A 5581-nucleotide genomic window follows, 5' to 3' on the forward strand; every position below is an offset into this window, starting at 1 on the left:
TTCACTCATTTATGGATAACAAAAACCATTATAAACTGATGAACAAAAGTAGATACAGAGGCAGAGCAGCACCGAACAGACTGTCAAACTACAGTGGGAAGGTCGGGGAGGGTTGTGGGGGGCGGTAAGAGATCAACTGAAGGACTTGTATTGTATGCATATAAGCATAACCAGTGGACACAAGACACTGGGGGATAGGGGAGGCTGGGGGAAGTTCAAAGGGAAAAAAAAAGGAGACATATGTAATACTCATTGTAATACTTTAAGCAATAAAAAAAAATAAAAAAAATGGCATAGCTGATAGTGGGCCCTTTACTGCATGACCTAAAGTCCATGCCCTTAATCACTAAGCTATTAATACCTATCATATATAGGTGCTCAATAATTATTTAATAAACTATTAAACTACAAAAAAAAAATCAGAGGAAAAACTAACACAGCCCCTCCACACAACAGTTGCCAGCTGTTATAGTGTATTTTTATAAGGTTTTTGTCTTAGTTTGGATAGAATGCTATGCCTTCTTCAAAGCCATTAAAACCAATGATTGTTTGGACTTCGCAGCTTTGTGTTACACACAGAAGTCTAATGCAGTTGGCAAATGATCGCCTACCGACAATTTGCTGACAATGTAGGACCTCCTGTAGCCTATAAATGGGTCTAGCTCAGGCATGTCAAACTCAAAGGCTCACATGGGCCAAGTAAACAAGGTTTAAGTTGATGTGGGCTGAAAAAAAACAAAAGCTTAAATTTTCATAGAAACGTAGGTTTATTTTGACAGAGACATGCTGAATACAAAGGGCTGAAATAAATGAGCCATTGTTAACATAAAATAATAGAACATTTAAATAAAAATTAATATTTTTTCTTGAACATTAACTTACCAGACACTGAATAATTGCACAAATTAATAAGCGTAAAGCAAATAAACCTATTTTTCTTGTTCTCTGAAAGCAAAATATTTCTTGTTGTGTACACCAAACAAGTCAGTCCAAGATTAATGCCGTGACCATCAGCTGCTAAAATATTTGCTGCTAATATTAGTGGAGAGAAATGGTGCACCTGCATGTAAGGCGCGTAAGGGAAATGAATGCAACACGATGACAGTAATCAGTCATTAGCGAACGTTATAGCTCGTTATTAATAATTATGTATAACAGGATATTGTAAAAATTAAGTCACGAAATTTGTATTAAAACGTTTCTTACATACCGTTATATTGGCTGGGCCGCAAAAATACTCACTGTGGGTCACATGCGGCCTGGGGTTCGTGAGTTTGACATGCTTAGTCTAGGTCAGTGGTCGGCAAACTGGCCCCTGGAGTATGGCTCTTCCACAAAATACCACGTGTGGGCGCGCACATACAGTGCGTTTGAAACTTCGTGGCCCCTGCCACGGGGCCAAAGAGCCGCATGTGGCTCGCGAGCCGCGGTTTGCCGACCACTGGTCTAGGTCCTCAGAGACGTGTAAACAGAACCAGGTTTGCCAAGTGGCTGATTGTCATTCTGTTGCAAGCCTTTCAGTCCTCATAGCACATATTTCCAAATATTTGCAAATAGACTCAGGATCCTCACAAAAGCGTTTTGTTTTATGGTTGTCTAAGGCACTCGGCTGTTTATTTATTTATGTTTACTTCTTTTGGAAGGACTTTCTTGTTAGTGGGAAATGGAGGTGCGAAGCCTTAAAACATATCAGTAGAGAGGTTGTTCTCCAGAACCAGAAATCCGGAGAAGAGTGTTCAAAGACGTAGCAATACTCTCGGGGTGGGAGATTCGGATTGTAAAGGGCTCAGCCAGGGGTGTGAGCAGCATGGAGGGGGTGTGAGCAGCATGGAGGGGGTGTGAGCAGCATGGAGGGGGTGTGAGCAGCATGGAGGGGGTGTGAGCAGCATGCAGGGGCCGCTGTGAGGCAGTGGGGGGGTGGGAAGCAGCAGGCAGGGGCCGCGGGGGTCGGGAAATAACCCGGGAGGGACTGGCTCGAGTCCAGCAGATGCATCTTGTCCGTGCAGGTGCGTGCCGCCTTCTCTCGCCGGCTCACATGAGTCAAACCCAGTTTAGCATAGAAAATAGACCTCGGTGGTTGTGTCTGAGAGGCTTTTTATTTGCTGACGTGTATCGGGAGCCTGCTGTGCGTCAGACTCTGTATGGAGGGCTTCACGTAATCCAATCTGTGGCAATCCAACGAGGTGGACCCCAGCCTCATTTAACAGATAGGGAAACTGAGGCAGGGGTGCCTTCAGTACGTGGGTCAGGCCACACAGCCTGGAATTGGCCAACCTGGAACTCAGATCCACCTGTGTTCCACTCTGAAGCCTGGACCGGCCTTCCCAGAAAACCTTTCCTCCCTGTCCTTGACCGTGGCCTTGCCCCCTGGACAGTGCCTGGCCGGGCAGGGGTCAGTGTGCACCCTGCCCTCGAGGGCCTCCTCTGGTCCACCTATTCTGTCTTTAGACTTGAAACCTCGGTCAAGACGTTCAGACCCTGGAGTAAGGGGACTTGGACTTCTTGGCGGGGCCGGTTTCGTAGTTGAACCGGGGACTGGTGGAACGGGGGTGAGGGGGGTGGGGGTGGAAACGCAGTCCCGTTTCCTTCCTTCTCAAGTTCTCAGGCTGCTCGCTGCGGCCACCACCGGTTATAGAGGGAACTGAACCCCCCTTCTAGGGACAATTTACTGAAATGACTCACAGGACTCAGGGAAGCATAATGGCTACGATTACAATTTGTTATGTAAGATACAAATGAACAAAGCAGGTCCAGAGGGTCCTCAGGTGGGGCCTTCGTCCCTGTGGAGTAGGGTGCGCCGCCCTCACAGCACATGGTGTGTTCGGCAACCAGAAAACTCCCCCAAACTCATCTTTCTGAGGTTCTCATCAAGGCCTCACTGCGTCGGCAGGATGGATGAAATCACTGGCCATGGGTGCCTGAGCTCAGTCTCCCGCTCCTCCCGCTCCTCCAGAGATGGGGAGGGGGGCAGGGTGAGGATGGACGTTTTAACCTAATCACGTGGTTGGCTTTCCTGGCAACCGGCTCCCATCCGAAGCTCTAGATCCCCCTCCTCACGCGTGGTCTCATGATCGAAAGGGGCTCATTGTAAATGACAAAAGATGGTCCTGCCAAGGACATGCCAAGGTCGGTAAGAGCTCTGTGCCAGGAACTGGGACCAAGACCAGACAGATTTCTTATTATGCCACGGCACCCATGCTACGTGGACATCTGATGGGTTCCGACAATGTGTATATTCATGTAACCAACACCCCAACAAGCTCCAGAACATTCTGTCACCCCACAAAGTTCCCTCGTGCTCCTCTGCAGCTGGTCTCTCCCCTCCCCCCGTCCCCAGGCAGCCTCTCCTCTGCCCTCTGACACTAGTGATCCCTTCCTAGAACTTCTATTGACTCTCTTCTGTCTGGCTCCTCCCCCTCCCCAGAATGTCTTGGAGATTCACTGCGTTGGCACCTTCATTGTTCCCTTCATAGCTGAGTAGGGGATGTCAGAGTTTGTCTATTCATACTTCTGCTGAGTCATTTCCAGTTTGGGACTATTTTGAATAAAGGCCATGAACACTTGAGGGCAAGTGTTTTGTAGACAAAATGTTTATTTCTGTTAAGTAAATACCAAGCAGTGGAACTTATTTATTTTTTAATCCTCACCCAAGGTTTTCTTTAAAGAAATATTTTTATTGATTTCAGAGAGGAAGGGAGAGGGAATGAGAGAGAGAAAAATCAGTGGTGAGAGAGAATCATTGATTGGCTGCCTCCTGCACGCCTCACATTGCGGAGTGAGCCCACAACCTGGGCATGTGCTCTGACCGGGAATTGAACCGTGACCTCCTGGTTCATAGGTTGATGCTCAATCACTGAGCCATGCTGGCTGGGCCCGAGGTTATTTTTCCACTGATTTTTTAGAGAGAGTGGAAGAGAGAAACATTGGTGTGAGAGAAACACGATTGGTTGCTTCCTTCACGTGCTTGGACCAGGGCCCAGACTAGGGAGGAGACTGTAACCAAGGTACCTGCCCTTGACTGGAATTGAACCCGGGACCCTTTGGTTTGCAGGCCAACGCTCTATCCACTGAGTAACACCGGCTGGGCCGAGCAGTGGAATTTAGATGGGAGGGTTAGAGGACAGAGTGCATGTGTCATTCATCTTTGGAACCCAGAGCACAGTGCCAGAGCCCAGGTGTCAAATGGATTTCTTGGTTAGAAAAGGAACCAAGCTTACTGACTGCTTACTGGGTGCCAGAAACTGCTGAGAAGATTTTCCATGTGTTGTCTTACGTAATCCTTCCAACGACCGTAAGACCTAAGCGTTATTTTTACAGAATTGTGTTTCTAGCTGGGGAAACAGGCTCAGCAGAGATAGAGGCTCCTCCATGCCTAGGAGCACGTGGCTGGTGAGTTGTGGGTGAGGGTGCAGGCCTCTGTTTGACCCCAGAGGCCGAGTTGGTTACTGCTATTTTGGCTGCCTATCCAAACAGCCAAAGCCATTCACTTGCGGGAGGATTCTTAGGTTCCCCAGACAGCCCCTGCCCTCTGTGGGCTGGGAGCCTCGCCCCCTGGGCAGGCCACACCCTGCTGCAGTGACCTGGAGAGACTCCCGAACGCCGGGGCCATGACCATCTTTCCCATCATTGACTGTTACAAATAAGAGTCTCATCAGCTGGATTGATTTATTTTTATTTTTTAAAAATATCTTTTTATTGATTTCAGAGAGGAAGAGAGAGAGGGAGAGAGAGCTAGAAACATAAATGATGAGAGAGAAGCGTTGATCGGCTGCCTCCTGCACGCCCCACACTGGGGATCGAGCCCACACCCCGGGCATGTGTCCTGCCTGGGAATCAAACCGTGACCTCTTGGTTCATAGGTCGATGCTCAACCACTGAGCCACGCTGGCTGGCCTCATCAGCTGGACTTAAACACTTACCCGCATTTCCCCATGTGATCCATTTTTTGCGATGAAGCTCATTATTGATTGTGACCTTGTGGGGCTTTGGACTGATTATCTGGCCTTGATGTGCCGACTGGGTAAACTGCACTTCCACACAGTCCGCAGGCTGTTCTGGGCCTTCTCGTTGAGCCGCAGAAACCTGTTGGAGAAAAGGAGAACTTTGCGGGGGTTCAGGGTTCTGTGAGTTTTACGTCCATTCATCTCCTCCATGTGGGTGTGAGAGGCAGGCGCGTGCTGGCTCCTGGCGTTCAGTGTGGCACCTACCCCAGAATCGGGCCTGAGCAGGCTGGGCCGGGCTGGCCTGTGCTGGGACCCACTGGCTCGGCCTCAGGATGGCCAGTGTTGAAGTAACACTCCTGGGGCATGGGTGTGGTGGAGGACTCTGAGACATAATGGATTCGCAGTGGGGAGGATATGTAAGACCAGTAAGAGATCCCAAAGCTTTCTGAACAATTATAAATATTTATAAAGACCTAACATAAGTACCCATTTATGAATATTAGGGTTTAAATCCTAATATATAAAAAGCCAGGGGCCGTCATGACCAAAACAACCAGATGGACAACTGAACAGCAGGCTGCATGGGGTGACCAGGCCAGCAGAGGGTTAGTGAGGGACAACCAAATGACTGACAAGCA

The sequence above is a fragment of the Myotis davidii genome, unplaced genomic scaffold, assembly GCF_000327345.1.
Source record: "Myotis davidii unplaced genomic scaffold, ASM32734v1 scaffold512, whole genome shotgun sequence".
Classification (NCBI taxonomy): domain Eukaryota; kingdom Metazoa; phylum Chordata; class Mammalia; order Chiroptera; family Vespertilionidae; genus Myotis; species Myotis davidii.